At 39.5% G+C, this 21,687-nt stretch overlaps 1 protein-coding gene across 4 annotated transcripts in view; it reads left to right on the top strand.

The window, feature by feature from the left end:
- The window catches only part of PLXNB2 (plexin B2), a 250,109-nt gene that overhangs the window by 105,302 nt on the left and 123,120 nt on the right, over positions 1-21,687 (top strand). The gene's annotated exons all lie outside the window — the stretch shown is intronic.

Genomic DNA, 21,687 nt, shown 5'->3' on the forward strand with positions numbered 1-21,687 from the left:
CTGTTTAGACTTAAAGCCACATACAAAATGTTACTGGTCAAACACTGTTGCCAAAATAATTGAGATCAGCTGGAAAACTGTAACTGCAGGATACTCAGATTTACATTCTTGACAGTTGTGTCACTTGTTTATATTTCTTCCTGTTGCTGGTTTTTCAGATCTTTGGGCTGGAGGTGTTCAAGTCACCAAGATGCATGCCTTAAAATGAACTTTTGGGAGAGTGTGGCCGTGTGTCTGTCCATCCATGTGTACGTGCCTGTATTTCGGGTTTCCAGCACCAGGATGCTGTAGCTGCTGTGGCATTAGTTGCTATATAATTGCTAGTATTTCTTTAGGCTTGCTGTAATATTTCTTTAATGCAGTCCTTTGGCACTCATCTTTCCAAACTACAAAACTCTTCACCTCCTCCTCTGTACTGCAGCACAAGCTGTAAGGATGTGTTTTCTACTCTGGCATAGCAAAACCACATAACCCATACTGGGATACAGAGCAAATGGGAGAGAAGCAGAGTCTTGGGAAGAAAGGGAGTTTAAGCCAAAGCCCTGGGCCCTACTGAGTGTAGGAGTGCAAGTCATTTTCATTTATTATTCATGTTGTTTGAGCTTTAGTTTTGCATCAAGCCTTGTTGATAAGAAATTTTGAATATGTGCACTTGTAAGTTAGGAAGTTGGTTATACTCCTGAATAGCTGGCAGCTAAGAGAGTGTCTTGCCTGACTGAACTGATTCTTTAGGAATACATTTTCCAGAGATGATGCCAGAAGTGGGTCTCCCAAATGATGTCATTGTCATCTGCCCACAGACAGGAATAATAGCAGGCAGTCTTCTTGGGCTGCTGACAGGACATCTACAATATATTTGTCTGAACAGACAGGTCATCCGTAAGTGTCTTTTGAGTTGCTCAAAACTTGTCATATGTGGGGGAGTGAGGGCAGAGAGGTGCTTTCACACACCCCTACTCACTGCTGTTCTGGAAAGGACCCCCCCATCCTGCTCCCAGTTCTTGGGAGCACCCAGGACCCTCGACCTACTCCCTTCAGCACCATGTCCTCAGCAGGAGGAGTGAGTGTGGATGTCCCTGCTGTGGTGCATGACCTCCTTGCTGGAGACCTTTTCCATCTCCTAATGAATGCCACGACTTGTCCAAAATTGTTTTATGTGCTTCTCCTGCTCACCCAGCCCACATGCTCTGAGTGTACTTTTGTTCACTCATCCTTCAGGGTGTATCAGGATCAGCTCTGCAGCGTGAGCATTGTGAGCTGCCTGGCATGCCAAGGCATGAGTGTGCCCTTTAAAAACACATGAAACATCCACGTGTGCTTGACAGTGCCAAACACTTCAGTCTCTTTTGCCATTTTCCCTGCACATCAATTCCAAACACACAGTTTGCTTGACACAAAAAAGGATGAAGTTAGCTTGAAGCCTGACTTGGAGCCAAACTACATGTGCCCATCCATGTCTGGCACCAGTGGGGCACATCAGCTGATGCCTGAATGATTCCAAAACTTACAGCTTGGGTAGTGGTGGAATGACCATTGGTGCCCTAGTGTGGGCTCCTGAGTGCTGTTCCCAGACCTATAATTTTTCCTCCCTCCACCATATACACATAGCTGCTCCCTTGGCTCATTTACAGCCTGGATCACACTTGGCTGGTCTCAGCTCCTAGGTGAAGCAACAGATATGGAATGTTACATGTATATAAGTTTCTCCTGCTGGCAGCCAGGCTATCGTGCCCACTTGGCCACCAATTACCCAGAACATCCATACTTGCCTTTTTATAGCTACAGCTGTGACACCACATGGGCTGTTCCACATTTTATAACCTGCTGCAGGCTGAGTCAGCTGAGGGTTCCTGGCCAGTAGCAGAGTACTGCTCAAGTTTGTGCTGTAGCTGCCATTGCCACAACACATAGGAACCCCATAGACAGCTCAGGATCCCGTGGGAAACCACAGGTCTCCCCTGGATACATCCAGCTTTACTCAAGCATATTTACAAGCTTCCCCTTTATGCAAAACGATAGGATGATGTGGTAATGCTGAGTCGATAGACACATGTGAGACAGGAAAGTCGAGTTCAGCCTGCAACACAGGTGGTTTGCATTTAGCATCTTGATTGGCACTACTGTACTTGTGTGTTTGCATCATATGACTGCAGGATTTGGAATGTGCCTGCCTACAGACAGGGCTTCTCATTTGCTAATTGCCTGCTCTCCATGCTTTAGACCTGAAATGTGTGCAAAGAGCTTTAGGAGGCAGAGATTGCCTACTACAGGTGGGTCTTTGTGCTTGTTACATTGTCTGGAAGAAAGCTCCTTTGGATGTTATTTTGAAATTTGGAACTGTAAGCAGAGGGGGAGATGAGAAATTTATTTCTTTTTCCCTGCTCCATTCCTTTCTCTTTTCTAACATCTGTCTGCTCCCTGATTTCCACCTTTCTTGGGTTCAAGTGTCCCTGCTATTCTGCTTTCCTTTTGTTTTCTTCTGTTTCATTTTTTTTTTATCAAGCATTTTCTTCTATGTAATTTAACACAACTGGGATGATCTATGTAAGTACTTCCAAATTTCTGCTACTGTGCAGCATTATCCCTATGCTCTTTCAGAAAAAAAAAAAAAAAAAAAAAGGCAGGAAAAAAACCTCTAAAAACAGAGTGAACTAAACCCAAGTGAGTCTTGTAACTGAGAGACTTTCTGAGTCTGGATTTGCAAACTAATGACTAATTTCCCTAAGTACTTGCCTACTCCTAATTGCTTCTAGATGAGATTCTTGGATTGCTTGGGGCAGGCACATATTCTTTAAGTGCCTTATATGGCTACGTCATAAGAGAATAATTCAGAATTATGTGGAGCTAGTGAGATATACTTACCCAGGATTAAATCTGGCTTCTGTGTTCTTGTTTTGGGGAGGCCAAAACATCTTGAAGATTGTAGTCAACCTGAGAATACTCCAGATTTTTAGTACAAAATTAGCACAAACTTTACCGTGCTTGCCCTTGTGGAAAAGCTTCAAGGTCTTTGGGGTTCTTGGCCCTTCTCTGTTCTGAAAGTTTTACTTAACACAAGCTAAATGTTGTGTATGTCTCACCAGGGCCCTGTTAAAGTATTGAAGAATGAAAGATGGGGGTGCTTTAAAGAAAGGCATCAGTCCTGTCGGGAAATATTTGCTGAGCCTACTCCCACCTTCCTTAATTGTTACTGTGTCTGTATTGTGAGAGAGAGTCCCTCCTGAGCCCTCTCAGACCCTGAGCAAACACATCTCTCCCCCCAAAACTTGTTGCGACGCATCTGGTTTATATTGAGAGTACTGGGTTTCTGCTAAGCCCTCCAGCACAGAGGAGTCTTTGAGACATTTATTCTGCATTCCAGCTCTGAGCTATTTGCTGGGGGAAGAGAAAGCAATGCAGTGTCTTTCATTAAAAAGAAGGGAGAAAATACAGAAAAAAAATTTAAAAAAAAGACAAAAATTCCCCACCTTTTGGATTGCAACTTCCCTTTTGTAGTAACCCGTGTGGAGGTGAAGGCTGTAAAGAGCCAGAGCCAGGGCTCAACCTCCAGAATGGAATATCTGTGTTGCTGTGGTCAGCACAGTATTTAGTACTTCCCCTACATTTTTTAAGGAGGTTTGATTGCTAGTTAATGCTCACTGATCTTATGTTCTAGTTTTGATTTTGTTCTGGTTTTTTGGTTTTGTTTTGCTGCAAGGCACACATTTGGCTATGGTGGCGTGTTGTCTAGAGTATGGATTTCCTGTAGTATCACTGGAATATAAAGCCCATATGTAACTCCTGAGGAGAGACCTAATGCATCTTTGTCACTCACAGGGGCATTCTAATTTTGCAAAATAATTTTCTGAACTTAATGGGAGGCTGTGTGGCCACTGGCACCGTTATTGCCTCTCCTAGTGAAAAATGGATGTTTAAAGTGGTGAGACAAATTCTGTCTAGGCATTTCCTTCCACTTTCGTTTAAGGTTTCTTTTCTTCAGAATCTTCAATGTCACATAAGTGCTATTAGAGATTTAGGATATTTATCCTTTTATTAGAGAAATAAAAGAAAAAGTACCCATTAAAACAGTTCCAGTGAGAATTGATATTACTATAGCACGTTTTGTTCTTAATTATTTTGTTGCAGGCTGTAAACACTAAAATACTTCCTGTTGAAATTTCCTACTAAGTTAATGTTCTCTTTAATATTTAGGAGTGCAATTCTTGGTAGCTTCTGACTTAGCTAAAACTAATTATCTTCTTTTTGAGCACTCTTTTTCAGCCTTCCTGTCCTGCTTTTAGATGATATGTCAGCAAAAACCTAGTAATAGTGTTCGAATTAAGTTTGCTGGGGGGAAGTAGAATTTCAAAGTTTAATTTGATTTTATAGGGTTTTTTCGAGATTCAGATTCTGTGCAAAGTAATCAGATCATTGACTTTTAATTAAATTAAAACAGTAGTTTGCCTAAGTTTTAAGTACATAATTTTAAAATAGATATATGCATTAAGCTTTCCTTTTAATTACAAATCAAGCCAGAATGCTTCCTGTAACATGACAAACACTGACATAATTTTCTTTCATAAACACCTACAGCTGATGCAAATGGACTGCTTCTTGATTTCTGCTGCATGCACTTCAGTTATGTTTAATTCATTGTATTCTTAGAATCCTGCTGTCTCTCAGCCCCTTTTGACTCATTTCCATAATATTTCAAAAAGTTTCTGATACTCTCTCTAACAAGCAGTAGCCTCTGCAAGGCATGCTGGTGTTCCAGCTGGGAAAACCTAGCATAGGTAGGGGTCTAAACACCAAAATAAAGTGATTGCATTAGCACTCCTTAAATGTAGCCCTCTTCTAGTTCCTCTGTGCCTTATTGAAATTGAATAGATACCTATTCTCCTCATTTGTCTATGATACTTTTTGTTGGGGCTCAGTTTGCCTGGACTGGTCCTACACAAGGTCCAGATGAAACATCTCACACCACATTTGCCTTGCATGTACTTAAGCTGCGATTTTCCACACAGAAATACATAAGAGAAAGTTTGTGAATGCAAAAAAAAAAAAAGATAATCCTGTGAATTATTTTTTGTAATATATTCCATTCCTTCTGTCTCATAGTTCATAACTGTCCTTTCAGCAGGGTCTGAGCCCAGCTCACTGGCCAGCCTGGCATGTAAAGAGAATGTGCCAGACAATGTGAAAAGCAGGGAGAAAAGCTGCCACAGAAACACCTGCTCCTTGAAGGTCCACCAAAGCACCCCAAAGACACTGGTCATTAATGAATGAGCTTGTTAAACCTCTGCCACCACTAAAGCTACCCTTCATGCAAGGTTTATAGCTGCTTTTTGAGAACATTGTTAAGCTAATCTAACTTTGAGGAGTTGCATCTGAATGTCCTCTCTGAAAGTGGTGTATATCTGCAGTGCTCTTTCTTTCAGAGAGAATGCTTTGTTGCACTTTGTCAAAGAAATTACCATTAAAAAAAAGAGTGTGGAATGAATATGAGAAGATCTTTAATCTACTGGTGGTTGTTTATAAATATGAAAAGTGGTATAAGAGACTTAAGTAACAGATCAGGAGAAAGCACAAACAGGAGGGTAAGTTATTTCTTCTGAATGAAAGTAAGAATCTAAATCACTCTGTGCTCCTTCAGATGACTGAAGATATCTTTTATTTTAATGAGAACCATATAGGCTTTTGTGTGTGCTCAAATGTGCAGAATAAATTGAAATTCGCTTTCTGTGCGCTGTCACACATTGCTCTTGGAATGTGGTTGTGCTTCTGACCTGGTGAGATCAGGTTGAGGGGTTTTTTGTTCAAACATAAGGGTAATTCATTCTTCATAGTCAATTGAACTCGACCATTTTCGAGCCAGCTGCCAATTGTGATACATGCACTGCTGGCTTTGTGGTGTATTCTTTTGTCCCATAGAGAGAAACTGTGAGCACTAATCTGGTGACCTTAGCCTTTTTGGAGGTAAAAATGAGTCCCTTGTTTGTCCAGACCAAAGTTTTCACTGAAGTTTTCAATTTATTTTTCTTACTCTCCTTCTTCTTTCTCTTATCTGTGAGTAATGATCTTTCTTTATGTGTATGAACTTTTCTGCCTAGGAGAAGCAAGGAAATGCATGTATAGGTCTTGGTACCAGAGAATAATTTATTTTTTTTTTTCCTTTACCAAGGAAAGGTCACCTTGTCATCCAATGTACAGTAGTGTGCTCATAGCAACATTCAGAGGACCCCTTTTCATATGAAAGAGAATCCATACCCAAGCATCCCTACCCCACCCCACCCCCCAAAAAACAGCCAGTATTAAGAGAAAATATATTTGTGAGTTTCAGTTTTTCTCAGTGATATCTTCCTTTGGGATTTCTTTTCATCACTTTTAAATTATGATAGTGAGGAGGAGACAGTGCAATAACATTATTATCCTAAATGGATGGTAAGTGTGCAGTCTCCTCTTTTTAGGAGCTCTAGAATTACAAAAGTGAATATTTTGATCTATGGCTTAAATTCCTTGAGTATTGGCACTTCAAACCACCACTAAGAGTCAATCAGACTTTTAACCACTGTTCCATACTTTGAACATAACAGAACAATTCATGCAGTACTGTGAAATGTTTTAGGGGTCTTTTCAGCATGTCCGTGTGTGTTCCTCCAATTCAAAACTGCTTTTTTCAGCTTCAGGTGGCATTAGAGAAAATGGCTTGTGCTTGTTCTACTGAACTGCTGTACTAGAATAAAATATTTGTAACAATGTGGTTTCTTTCATTGACTAATGTTAAGAGTGAATCCTTGAGAAAAAGCGTGTGTACCCACTGTTACTTGGTTAGCTTTTCTTCTCAAGAAAGGACCAAAGCAGTTATTTCAATTTGGACAAATTCTGGATCCATTGGTCTGAGGCAGGTTCCAGAAGTCTTAAAAGAAGAAAGAGGGGTAGCAGAATGGAGGGTTTTGGCTGTTTCCCTGCATCCCTTTGTGGAACATTGAAGTGAGCCACTTCTGGGTGATACAATTCGTTTCAAACCCCAGTAATTGACATTTATTCTTAAGCAATGTGAAACAAATGAGTATTGGCCAGGAGTTTGCACTCACAAGGGGAACCTGCACTACCAGCCAGGATTGCTGATATTTGTGGAGTTGGATGTGTTGGTGAAGGCTTCATCTGGAATAGTTTTCTCACTGTCTTATATATTTAAAAATAAAGGAGTTGGTCAGGAGTATGTTTATTTTGCAGTTAAAGGGAGGGGCTAGTGTAATATTCTGGCATTGTGGTTTAGCTCTTACTGCTATACCACTGGATATACCCAAAGAAAGATAAAGTGAAATGTGAAAGGCATTTATTGAGCAGTGTCTCAATTTTTCTACCAAAACATTTTGAAATATACATCTGAAGCTTGCAATCTGTTTTATAATGCTCCATTTGTAGCTACTAAATCTAGAAAGTTCTCAGTCTTTCAAACATTAAGAAAGCAAAATAACTATGTTCCAAATGTTGCAGCAGTAGCAGCCCCATCAAAATACAGAGCTTTTTACATCACTATCAAAGATTATTGTTGGTTTGGGATTTTATAACTTCTCCTTCAATGATATTCCATTTCACACATTCAGGTGGGGCTTTTTTTTCCTTGAAAATTGGACCCTCTTGCACTTCTCAAGTATTTTTTGGGATTTTCCCCTCTGATATGCTCCCTTGATCACCAGATGAAAATGCAATAGATGCTCTTCTTAGTCTAGCATGAAAAGTTGACATCAGTTGGTCTTTAAAGCAAATTTCCAAGTAAATTGTAGAAAATCTGTAATTCTAATAAGAAGATAACCTTTACACAATTACCATTTTCTATAAAATATTTTTTCTGATTTATTGGATGATAATTTAGTGAAACATGCAAAAAGAAGGAACTGTGGCTAAGGAAAAGATGACATTAATGAGACAGGTGAGCATAGCCAGTTATTTCAATATGAGCAAGCCTTGCAAACCCATATTGTATCACCCTCGTGTGTGGGATACTGGAGACTGGAGTCAAATGTGGAGGGAGCATTCTTTCTTTAACATAGCTAACATTTGGAGGGAATAGTAACCCAAGCACCTCTAGGAATCTAGAGGAAGGGCTGGAGGAGGAAACTGCTGAGACATAAATGTGCAGAGAATTTGAAAAATAGAATTGTGTGGGAGGAAGAGTGTGCATGGCTGTCTGTGGGCAGTGCTGTGTCTGTGCACCCAGTGCATGGTCTCTGCAGCTGACAGTGGAGACAGGTCAGCATATAGGCTTCTCTGGAATCTGGTTATACAGACCTTCCAAACTGTAAAATTCCTTTCCTCCTTGTCCTCCTAGACTTACAGGCTCTTTACTCAATTTGGGATATGGTAGAAGAATATGTTATTCAAGTGGAGTGGCAGTAATTGTATAAGAAGGGAAGAAAGGTATTCCAGAGGGTTTTCATGAAAGGATGCTGTTAGCTTTTGACATTTGCCCAAGTCAATTATATATATTTCTCTGTACTGGAAAACCTATTTTAAAGGAAGAAGCTGGGATTTCCAACTCCTAGGTGTACTTTGAGATTTGCCACAGCAAGGTACTGAAAACAAAACAGTATTAAAGATAGGCCTTGGTTTTTATCTTCTTTCTCCTTACTCAGAAGGGAGGGGCAGCTTGTTCTGACTACCCTTTGAACAGGACAGATTTCACTCTGGTGTTTGCCTAGGGTTTCCCATACACACACGTGGACACTCCCTGTGAAATGACACACAGCCACAAGATGCTGTGATGAAGATTGCCAGTGGGATTGTAAACTTCCTGCCTCTTATTTCTCCTTGTTTCACAGTTTCATTTTAAAATATTTCCTTCTTGAGAGCTTTATGGTAAGTGTCTGAATGCATCTGCTGTGACTTTCTTTCTCGAGTCTCTTCTTATAGCAACATCTGGGAAATTAATTTAATTCAGTATGAAATTATTTCAATTGGTCAGACATCAGCTTTTACTTTAAGTGTTTGACTCCCAGGTGAAGCACATATCATTAGGTGATTATTATTTCAAGGGTTAAAGTTTGTGTAACTAATATTCTACGTCTCAGCCAAATCCAAATATTATGGTGACCATGCTTTAACAGCTCTTCTGATTACTTTATTTTGAAGAGATAACTAGATAGTATATAACAGTGTTTATTTTTATGGCAAGATTTTTTTATCAATCAAAAAGCAATGTTGTAATAAAACTCAGCAAAAAGAAACTAAGCAGGCCTGTTTGCTTTGCATTTTCTATTGACAGGTTCTGAGTGCTTTGGAATGGGTTATAGGAGAAATAATGGCAGGATGTGACCTGTAATTCCTGAGCATTTTGGGTGCAAGCAATGGAAATGCCCATATAAAGTCCTCCCAGGAAACTCTCTGTCTTAATATTTTATAGTATGCAATTTAGTCTTCTGCTTCCTCTATTATTCCACTATTTTTTCCTATTATGCACTTCACCCTGGTACCTGAGTACCTACTGCATAATCTATTCTCCACCTGTCCAAGATGTATGCATGCATAGAGTGGAAATTAATTTGCTGTAAAATGCAAACTGTAAGTAAGAATTAATGTTTGAGCTTACCTAAGCACTGGAAGATATATCCAAAATGAAGTAGTATTGTCACCCTAACTGTGCAGCAGTGAGCAGTATCCTAAGTGCCAAATAACCAGTCTTGTACATTACTCTTCATCAGCCAGTTGTAGTCTCTGCTTACACCCTGTGATACTTTCCACAGGGCTTGGCCATTGCTAATTAGCAGCTGAGAGAGGGAGGGACTGGGAGATAATGAGAGATCCCTCCCTGTTTTTCCTGTCATACTCATCTCCTTCACCCATACAGGGGAATGCAGAGCAGGGTGCTGGAGTGAAGCAGCCACATCTAGAAGGATCTGTGGTTCCCAGGAAGGTGGGAGGCAGATGGGGTTATACTCAATCACAAGGTCATGCATCTCAGGATGTCACTGAAAAAGAAGAGGAATAAAATGCCCGAATTTTCACTGTATTACTTTATTGGTTCTTTAATGTGTGACAGACTGAAATTCATCATGAACCCTCTTAGAGGGTCCACAGACCCCTGAAATAGCACTGACTCCTGGCCAAGAGGTTTAATAATGCTCCACTGTGTCACAGTCTTCACCCTGTCAGGGGTGCTGTTCCCTTTTGACCTTCTCTAACATCTCAGCCAATTTGTTGGGTTTTCCCTCTGAGGAACCTCTCCTCTCTACCTTCCAAACCAGAGCAATAATTAGCCTTTCTCCCCAGAGAGTGGATTTAACTCACTTAAGCTTTACCACCCTACTAAAGCAGTAAAGAATTCAGATTATCAATTTGCATAAAACAGTGCTGTATTTATTAAAATATATATGTGTGTGTATATAATTAAGTGAGCCAGTGCAATGCATGAGAAATGAATGGGAAGGTGGCCCATAATAAGGGTGTCAGTGATTGCTGTAACTGCAGTGAAACAGGAGTACTGTGAACATGCCTGGAATTTGGAAAGTACATACCCACTCAGGAGCATTAGTTGCCTCATTGTGTTTAGATGACTTGTATAATTCAGAGTTAATGATTGAATTCATGTTGAAAAACCGTCTGCTCATCTGCTGCTGCTCAAAGTCTCAGGGAGACTGAGCAAGTACAAAACAGCCATTTTGAGGGTGATACTGAATCTAAGGCAATTTTCTTACCTTTTAGCTCCTTCGTGGTAAGTAGTGCTTATCCTTCAAGCAGGTGCACCGGAAGGTGCTGCCAGTAAAAGCTGATGAGTTCTTCAAGGAGAGAAGTGATGAATGAAAGATATGGTTATAACTGCATAACCATTTAAAAATGTCTTCCAATTATGCTGTGTGGAACAAGGATTGTAAGCATCCACTGAAGATACAGTTTTCCAAGCTGCAGGGATTTATTGATTTATTACATTTTTCTCTCCTCCATGGAATTGGTGGGAAGGATTAACTTTCACTTACACTCCAATGACATTTTTCACTGGTACTATCATCCCCATTCTCCATCCAAATGTGCTGCTGAAATGTGGCAGGTGGCTTTGCTAGTAATTGCATGCTACTTCATTCCTCTTTAAATGAAAGTGTAGAGTACAGTGGCCTTCCTCTCTCATCACTGGCATACTTCACAGCCGTATGGTATTGACATAGAACACGCAGAAGAGTGGGCTTCCCTTTAAATTGCAAAGATGTGTTATCTTGCTCTGTGTTCCCTTAGGAGACAGTAACTTAATTCCTGTGAAATAAGCTTCTGACTTCAGCATTTTTCGTGTCAAAAAATAAACAAACCACATCAATTTTTTTAAATGTCGACAATTTTTTTTTAAGTATTAAAGAAACTGAACATGGTTTCAAATATTTTAAATTTATTATTTGGTGAATCTTAGGCAAGTTTCTATTACAGTATACATATGCTTGATCTCATTCTGAGGCCAGCAACCATGCTCTGGTAGAAGATGGCCTTTCTTTGGCCCCAGCTGTGCTAAGCACTATTATAATTAGCACGATGGTTAACTTAATCAGAGCACTTGGCTCAGGAGAGAGGTGTTACAGAGTGCACCATAATTAGCATTTTCATTTCTTTGATCCTGAGTCTGTCTTTATTGACAGAAATATCAAGAGCTCGTTTGTTTTTTCTTTTAACACTTCAGGAAGTGGAAATGTGTGTGGCTGTGAGATTATGAATTTAGTAATGATTTTAGAAGAAAACAAACAGACCTGTCCCAGAGGAAGTAGAAGGGATAAAAATCTGCACGTATGGAAAATATGGTCTTTAGTGCTGCAGCATATGGGCAGGTATATGGCCAGGAAGCACCTCCTGGGGCAGCTGCATCCCTTTGAAGTTGCATGGGCAATTTTAACAGCATCTTAATCATTTCCAGCGTGCTGCTGTGGACCACATGGCTGCTGTTTGAGTCTGTAGAAAAGGTGATGTTTCCTTAAACAGGAAGGGGAATGCCAGAAGTGTGATCTGTTAAAAAAAAAACAAAACACAAACCCAAAGGTTTGGATGATCTTGTAGCAGCTAAAGATTTAGATACTTGCCAGCTTGGTCACTGAAGCACAAGCATTCCATCCTACGTTCCTGATATAAGCAGGTGGTGAAAGCATCCAGCAGACCAGATGACTGCTGTTCATGAAAAAACATAACATTTGTGCTGTCAGACAAAATGCTGAAGACTACCAAACTTGCATCTGGCATCACTGCCTTGATTGCAGGGGAGGAAAGTTGAGATGCTCAAGAGACTCTTCTCATTACACACCATGGAGTGGAGCAGTCTCTTGCAATACCAGCTAACACAGGATATTGAAAATAGGGGACTTTTTAGTAGGTGAAGCCACTGTCAGCCTTTTTTGGTCTTGATAAGCACACTGTCCTCTTTGCTCACACTGGAGTGCCTGTAGTGCTTTGTATCTCCAGTGCATACTTAGATGGACTGTACCCAATTAATTATCTTAGCTGGTTCTGAGCATTTGTTCAGCAGACTGGAGCAAATGCTCTATGCACTTATTCTTATTGACTCTGGGATGATGGTTGCTCAGGTAAGGGTAGACACAGCCTCTATATTTAACTTCTTTATGTGGTCTCTGTAATTTTTTATTACTTTTAAATTAAGAAAAAAAAAAGGTATAGCAATGTTTATAATGAAAAAATAGGGCAAAAATATTTGAGGCTCTTCTTGTAAGAGCTCTTTGCAGTTTTCACTCTTCCTTTATATGTACCTGCCTCTTTCTAGTCTTTGACAAAGATGCATGTGTTTTACAGTTCATTTCAATCTGCTTTGCCAGTAGAAATATCATATGCTAATAGAGGCTGCAGAGAATGCAGCTGTCATTAAGGGGCTTCCTATGTTATCCTTGACTTTGCTAGATTACTTTTATCTACTCAGGATGGATAATAATTTTTAAAACGTTTATGCAACTAGGTTTTAGGTCAATAGCAGGTTAAACCATTTATTTAAGTAATCTTTCTTGGTGGAAAGTATGTGGAAAGACCCTCTCACTGTTTTTACAAGATTATTTTCATATCAGCTTTAAAGCAGCAAGCAGTATTCTTGACAGTAGACTTGGAAGATACCCATTATTTGAGAGACGTGATAAAAACAGTATAATCTTTTCCAATAGGGATACAAAGCCAGTAATTGTCTCTTTCTGCCATTCCAGTTATTTATGTAATTATACTTAATGCCACACAGATTTGAGAAGAATAAGCTATAGCTGCTGCTGTTTCAGATTAATATTTTTCCATTTTGAGATCATAAAAACAGTAAATACCTCTCATGGTGCTAGAGAGAAAAATGGACTATGGATTTGTAAACAATTGATCAGAGGAGCTGACGTGGAGGAGGGAATGTGTCTTTTTAAAGTCTAACCACACAATTCCATTATTCCTAAAGCTCACTGATTGCTAGGAAATGCTGCCATTGCATAATATCACTTCTTGGATGTTAATTCCTTTATTAAACAGAAGTATATATTACTTTTAATTTAACAGTGGATTTCAAAGGTGTAGAATTTAACTATCTTAAACCTGAACATATCTAGGCCATCCTGCTTTGCCCAGTTCTTCTGTTTCACAATCCTGGTGAAACTATTTGTCTTGTGGCTAAAAAGTGCTGAAATAGTAAGACACCTCCCATACTGTCCTGCTTAGCATAACTGGGTTGGCCAGGGTTAAGGAGCTCTAGGTGGTAAAACCCTGTCCTCCATCTAATCCCACATGGGGACAATCCAAGGTGGTTTGTAAATGCCCCTGGAAAGTATGCCAGTGCTTTCAGTCTCCAGGATTAGAGGAGCTGCTTGAAAACTTACAGGTGCATCTTGCCTTCAAATTCACTGCATTCACTTGCACTCAGTTTTGGGTATTTGAGCTTCTTCACAGTTTCTGAAGGGAAAGAAGGTGGCTGTGCTTCACATCTACAGCAGAATGCTCAAGTTAGAAGTTCAGACTGGGTTCAAAACTGGTGTATCCATTTAAAGCAGATAAACAAAAAACTGGATTTTATAGGACCATTCAAGAAATAAATATGTGCTCAGGGGTTTTATAATACAGTGTTCCTTTAGTTTGGTCAGCTAGTAGTATTATACTCTTGTACAAATTCTCCACTTAGTCTGAAAGTTCTGTCTGAGCTAGATAACCAATTTAAAAAGTCATCCTTTTCTTTTTTTAAATTACTTTAGGCAATGGCAAATTTACTGCGTGTGAGTGTGAAAGGTTTCAGTGACTTAATTGCATTCATTTCTAACAATTCTCCCTCATTTTTTGCCTGAATTTTCTCAAAGTTCCATTTTTCAGCTCTATGTCTTGTTATGCCCTTTATTAAACATCTTCCACTAATGTAAGTATTACAAATTGTGATAAAGCCATCCTGAATTTTATCTCTGTGCAAATAAATAGACTGAATTGCTCCTGGATCTTGCTTTAGGACATATTTTTCCTGACTCTGAATCCTTCTTTCAGCTCCACCCTGAATCCTTTTCAATTTGTCAACATGTGCTTGTAATCATTTCAGAAACACTGTATGAAGTGACAGAGCCAGTCCTAGGCATCTCAGCATTGTAAGAGAAACTGAATTTTTTGCTGTTCCAGGAGGGAGGATAGAATGGGTCAGCACTGAAATCTGGGCTTGTTGATCTAACAGTGGAAGAGGGAAGAATGGCAGAGGCTGTGGCCAGGGCTGGAAGGGGCTGATTGAGCATTCCCTCCCACTGCCACTTTTGCCAGCAGCAGCAGGAGGAAGCTCAGCTCTGGCATAGGCAAAGCAGGCAGAACTCTGTGTCTGAAATTTAGCATTGTTTTGCTTGCTGCCCAGTCAACCTGGATAACCTCAACCTTTTCTGTTCCTAGTAATGCTCCTCTGAAGTGCTACAGTGATGTTTTCTGCTTTGTGTCTTCCCCTAGCTCAGGTATTGAAAGATCTCATTCATCATCTGAGCCACTGCATCCCTGCCAGAGTTTTAGCTGTGGCTCACTGCAGCCCTGAAGTCATCCTTCAAGCCCTGCTTCCCAGATTAGTTCACCACCTTACAAGTTTAACCTGTGTTTGAGGAAGCATGACCTTGCATTCTGTGACTGCTATAAGTAATGCCATTCAAAGAGCTACATAGAGCATGTTTTGCAGCTCACTTTGGACTGACCTGCCCTTAGTCTGGCTGCTATACCATTAGTTCTATCACCTTCACCTTGGCTGCCACAGTGCTGTTTTCTTACACATCACTTAAGACTATAGATTAGAGAAAGACCAAGATCTATCTATACACAACCATTACAATCATCATAATCAACCAAGAAGTGTCATTTGGTTCTGAGAGTCTCATTTTCTGAAGTTTCTTCTATTTAGTTGTAACACTTATGTTCTGTGGGATGCATGCCTCCATTTCACACTCCTCTGTCAAAGAAAGAATGGAAAAGACAAGTCATCTTTCATCTTGTGGCTCTTGTGTTGTGTGCAGGGTTCCTTCTACTGCAATGCAGTTGAAGATACTGCAGAGGGATATTTAAATTCAAGCCAGGAAAAAAAAAAGCCTAATTAAAGTGAGGAAAAAATTATGAATGCATTTCTATTTTTAGGATTCGTGAAACTTGCCTTAACAGAATCTTTGGGCTTCGATTAATAGACATTCCATTTTTAATTGGAGCATTTTGCTGCATACAATGGTTTAAAGTAAAGGGTGAGTTAATTGGGCATTTATTTGAAAACTGAAAAATTCAGGGGAGCCAGTGTGTGGTTTTGAACATGGTATTGACTGCATAGCTAAAGGGGCTGGGCAAGGGAGGAAGATGAGCAACAGACAAATGACACTGTTGGACATCTTAGATAGCTATGCATTCTGAGTGCTGTCCTTAACAACTAGGGCAAGAAAAAGATATCACAAAGCATATAAAAAAATGGATTTAAAATAACAGCTTTTCACCCTGCAAGCTCTATGTTCATATGTGAGTCAGGAGTCGCAGAACCTCTCAAGAGTTTTTGCTTTGCTCACATGCCCTCCCATAGATGAGCTTCTAGGTTGCTTTATTCATGCTCTTTCCTGCTACTCACATCATTCATGTACTAAAATAGAGATTTTCTGCCCAGCGAGTCAATGTCCAGGGAGTCAATGTCAGCTAGCTGAGGTTTTTTTAGCAGCCAACAAAAAAAAAACAAGGAGAAAGGGGAGCTCATGGAAGGTGCTGTGATAGCCAGTGCTCGATGGGCAGCCTTCTGCTGCTCAACAGGAGCACAGCTCCTGGGGGCAGTGCTGGAAGATGGGGTCCACTTCTGCATCCAGCTGATTTTGATTCCAGAAACCTAGTCCTTTTCCTTCAGCCAGATTGCCATGCCAAACATTCTTTAAGGGAAGAGGAAAGGAGTATTTGAGTTTCCAAGACTCAGTGTTTTCAAGTCACTGCTGCACAAAAATCACTGCTCTTACTGCTCTTTAGTCATACCCTTAAAACTGTTAAATCAGTTAAAAAATTCAAATATCATCAGCTCAGGCTTCTGTTTTCTATGTGAGAGCATCTGCTTAGAAAAACTGGATCATACTTTGTTTCAGAAAGCAAATGACTTGTTACAAAGCACTGCTTTGTTCCTATCTTGGATGTTATCTTGAGCCACAGAACAGGGCTGTTGCTTTGCATTTCGTGTGCTGCATAACCTCCCTCCCAAATGCCAGTGCCATCAGAGAACAATTGTTGCCTTCTGTACATGGGAGCAATCTTAATTACTGCATCAGCCTCAGAATAAATTCACAGTTAATCAAATATGATGATGAGAAGAAGAGTGATAGGTAGATAAGCAGGACTATGGTAAAAATGTCAGCTGAGTAGTTTTCTTGGCATCCTCCTCTTCCAAACACTGTATTCAGGTCAGGTTCAGCTATGTTGTGTTTAGAAAGCATCTCCATCAATCTGAATTAATTTTTTTCCTCAAGTGATTTGCTGCAGATTGAATTATTCTTTCAATTGGGATGGAGGAGTGGAGGGAAATGCTCCCGTATTTCCCCCCTATTGCACGTCATTAAAGCATGCAACAATACAAAGTGATGTTTTTCTTTACCAAGCACAAGCATACATTTGAATTGGATAACTGGAAAAATTGCCTATCAAGGTTGGTGACTACATTTAGCTCATAAAGGGTACAATATTTTACCTAACACAGAACATTAGCATTAGAGCAGTGAATACCTGGATCATGGCATTATGAAGTTTGAAGAAGAATTCTTTTTCTCTAATCAAGTCTAGACAGCCTACTTCCAATTTTATTAACTCACACATTTTCTTAAAAATAGACAGGTCCTACTTTTGATATAATGCCAGTAGTGCTAAGTGGCTTTTGTCTCCCTCCACAGAGGATACTCTGCCCCTGCTATGTTTCCAGTCTTACTGAAATGTAATTTGACTAGGTTGACTTTGTCTGTGGAGTGACAGCATAGAATAGTTATAGGACATCAAGAGTCACTTTGTTCCATTGCTCTGAATATCTGTATTTGAAATCCAAATACAAGTATCTTGATGATCCAAAAAGAAGAGCAAGGATGAATGGGTATCTCAAGCTTAAAGATCTGATCTTTTACATAAAAATGACAAGGTGGAAGTTTTCATAGAGATGTAGTCCCATGTAACTGTATGAGCTTGCCTTGTTTGAGGGAGGCTCCTTGTTATGGTCAAAGACTACTTAAGTTTCCTTCCCAAAATTTTTTTTCTTCTTCATAGACATCCTTTTTGGTGCTATATTGTAAGCACATTTTGAATAGCGACAATTATCTCCTTCTCCCCTTTTGCTTTTTAAATTTTTTTTTTAACTATTTGATCATTTTAGAGATACCATCACAATGACCTTTCCTAACAAGTCTGCCAGGACGACACCAAATTGAATGTTTAATTATTAGCACTATACCATTCAGACAATAGAGTGATTTTTCTTAAATATTCTAAGTTCAAGAATTAAATATTGGAAAATTATTAGACTCACTCATGTTTAAAGAATGAGATAACTTTTAAATGCTAATTTATATGATAATGCTGAAACTTAGAGGTATAATTTATTCTAGAAATATGCAAAAAAAGAGGTGAATTTTAAGTGTATATTATTGAAAAGTTAAAGTAGTTCTTGCAAACTTGAAATACATTATATCTATGGCATGCACATATTAAAAAAAATTATGTGGCTAAATGGTAACAAATGAGCCAGTGTTTACCATGGTAAGGAGTACATTGGGGACATAACCATTAGACAAGGGTAATTTAGTTTTAGCATTATCAGTTAGAAATACTGGAGTTGAGTGGAATATTTTATTACATGAAAACATCTGTAACCAATATATCCCTTGGGAAGCTTACGTGACCTGTGATCTGTTTGGAAAAAAATGTTTTGGTTTTACGAGGCTGTTCAAAAGCAAGTATGTGCAGTGGGCTGTGTCCCAGCGAATCTGGAAGGGGCTCCCTGCTCTTTGTGGACCTCCTGGAAATTTCTGGGAGCTGTAGCAATGTTTCTGCATTCCAGACTGTAGTCTTCAGACTCACTCCATAACTCATGGCTCTGAAAAATACCTGGGAAATGTGTACAATCATGCTCTCTACCTTTAATACTACTAAACATATTAGTGTATATTATATATATAGTAATATATATACCTATGTGTTCTATGTGTCTCTGTATATTCAGTGCATTCTGTGTATCTATCTATGTATTCTATGTAAACAATGTCCTTACTATATTTCTCTGGCCTTGCTGTGTACCTTTTCCTAGCTGCTTTTTTGTCCCCCCTCTCTCTCTCAATGAAGCCAGAGCATGCCATCCCAACTTAAATTTGCAAAGCAGTCACCTGTGCTCTAGCCTTCATAGTGCTCTGGCAGGAAAACAAAGCACCCAGCTCCTGAGGACCCTCAGTCAAGGCTTGGGAACTTGGGGAGCCAGGAAGACAGAGGGATAGACAGCCTGAACTTGACAGCCCATTAGGTACCTGACCTTCTGCTTAAATGACTATTGAATTCTTGAAGATGTGGATTAATGCTTTCTTTTGTTGGGTGAGATGGGCAGATAGGCATGCCAATTAGAGACAGCTCTGCCACGGAGTCCTACAGTGCAAGTGGTTTCTTAGCACAGTATTTCTACAGAGAGGAAATACTGAGAAAAACTGCAACTTCTTTACAGAGAGGGGAAAATCATCACATTCACCCGGGATCTCATCCATTATAACACACTGTAAGTAGAGGCAAAACAATTTGTTTCTAGTTACTTGACTATTGCTGAGACCCAAAAATCAAAACTGGCCAGTTTATGTCCATAGGCACATTGCAGGTATGTTCCAGACCATAATATGTCAAATGCTCTTTTGTCACAGGGTACTAAGTAGGTTTCATGCCAGTAAGACCATGGCACTGCCTTTCTACCATCACTTTCAGTTTACATATCCTCCATTCTGCTCTGTAGCCACAGGGGCCCAAACAGAGCAGAATGGAGGGCATTTTTGTAGCCAAAAGATCATTTTCCCGTTTAAGTGGAGTGACCTAGTGCTACTTCTAAAAAAGTCTTCCTAGTCTGCGAAATATTTAAGCCACAGCCTAGTCCATTAAGTAGTTTATCAATGCAAAGATGGAGCAAACCTTTATGGCCAAATGAAGCAGATCTGTGGGCTCTTTTGTCTATGGTAATAACACTGTGTCTGGGTTTGGGCTGACTGTGAAACCAAGTGTAACTCATCCCCAAACTCCCATCTGTTTGGAAGATATGAAAAGTATGTGCTAACGGGTTGGTGGCAGTGCATATTGGTTGCAGGCATGGAATTAGGAGTGTAAAAGTTTTGACCTAGTAAGGAGAGGTGCTGCAAGGAAAGCAGGTTATTCACAGAATGGAAAATCTTTTGTTTCCAGCACACTAAGAGGCAGGTGAAGATGAGTCTCATGGAATTTTTTTCCATGTACAAGACAGTCCCAGGCAAGGCAAGGCAGGCTTTGTGTCACAGTTGGATAAGCTTTGTTTGGAGAAAGTTCCATCGTATATCATGAAGGAAGCCACATCATTTCTCATTTGTGAGGAGAAGAGTTTTAGATTCTGAAATCAGTGCACAGATAATGCAGAAATGGGACAGCTTGTTTTGTCTAGATTTTTGAGTCTTCTTATGTCAGGTGGTGGGAAGTTCAAGTCTAATTTTGCTGGCTCTGTTTTCAGCTGATATAAAGAAGGCTATGGGGAAAAGCACAAAAGAAAAGGGCAGTAAGAGTAATGTAATGAGGAAGGAGAGGGTATGTTGTGTATTGAGGTGAGGTTTCTGTTTGGAGAAGAAATATTGCAAAGTTAGTGTGAAAATATCTCCATTGTTGCTTCACCCAGAGGAGCTGTTAACAGGGCATGCAGGAAGCTCTTTGATCAAACCCTACTGTCATTTCTTAGTGCCCTGCTGTAATTCAGCATTTAAACATCAACGAATGTTCTCCCACTGAGATACTTTAATAATGTCTGACATTTCTCTGGAGAGATACTCTGAGTAATTTTGAAAATAAAAACAAACATGTACAAATACAACTTCTTTTTTTTTTTTTTTTTTTTTTTTTTTTTAATGGTGTAAAGGTTTATCTGGAGATAAATGGTTAAGCAGGATGAAAGTGGAGTAGTGTCAGACTACTGGCACAATGGCAACTGCTTGCTGATTCCTACCTGAATAATCAAGTTAAGGAATGTTGTAAATTAACACATGCTAAGCTTTTAGTTTTGCAGCAATTAATGATTTATGCTGTCCTTCAGTTGACATCATCTCATGTCACTGCAGCATATTTTAACAAGAGGTATGTAGTTCTGGTAATCCCCAGGAAATCTGCACATTGTTTACCAAAATCCACTATTTTAAAAAAGAGTTGTGCTTTGCCAAGAAACTTGGAGCATGTCAGACTAGAAAAATGCTTCTTTTGGTGCCTGAGAGGAAGCAGTATGTTTGTAGGTGTAAAATCACATGCCTTCATGGTACAAATGTGGAGGCAATTGGCCAAACCATGGTGCTTTGCTTCCAGAAATGGGAAGCCACTTTCATGAATCTTGCTGGTCTGAAGAGAGGTTTCAAAGGACCTAACATCTTACAGCTGATGACAGATCTTCCTGCTTACCTACAGCAAAAAAGCTGAGGAGGCAGCTCAGTTTTACTTTTCTTTAGTTTCATCCAGATGGTCAAAACTGTATTTTAGTTTGTTCTGGATCTGATATTGCAGAAGTATTTTTTGGTCCTGCAAACTTTACACTTAAACAGTTTAGTGGCTATAAATGTGTAATGATCACAGTTGTTACCTTTGTGATCCACTCACATTGATGACTCTCCTTTTGTGCTACTTGGCATGTGAGGTGAAACAAATGAAAAGCTGTATTAATTATTCATCAACTAAACAATCTCTTTCACTGATACTATGTTTCAGGTTTGTAGATACCTTTGCATAAACTAATTGATTTTAGTCATAATATTCCAAGTGGTGTTAATTAATAATTTAAATATAATTGTTTTGGAAAGCTTTTTAGCCCTATTCTGATTAGCTGGCACTGGAAAACAGAATTTGGCAGTGATTTAACTTCAAAAATATGGAGCTAGTTTTCTGCAGCTGTTATCAAACGAAATTAGTAACTCAAAGGTGTGAGAATTTTTTTGCTTGAAAAATTAAGTTCAAATCCAATTGTGCTCTAACCTAAGGTTAAACATGAAAAAAAAGTGTGTGGTAGGAACAGGGAGT

Source organism: Erithacus rubecula (genome assembly GCF_903797595.1).
Source record: "Erithacus rubecula genome assembly, chromosome: 4".
Taxonomy (NCBI): Eukaryota; Metazoa; Chordata; class Aves; order Passeriformes; family Muscicapidae; genus Erithacus; species Erithacus rubecula.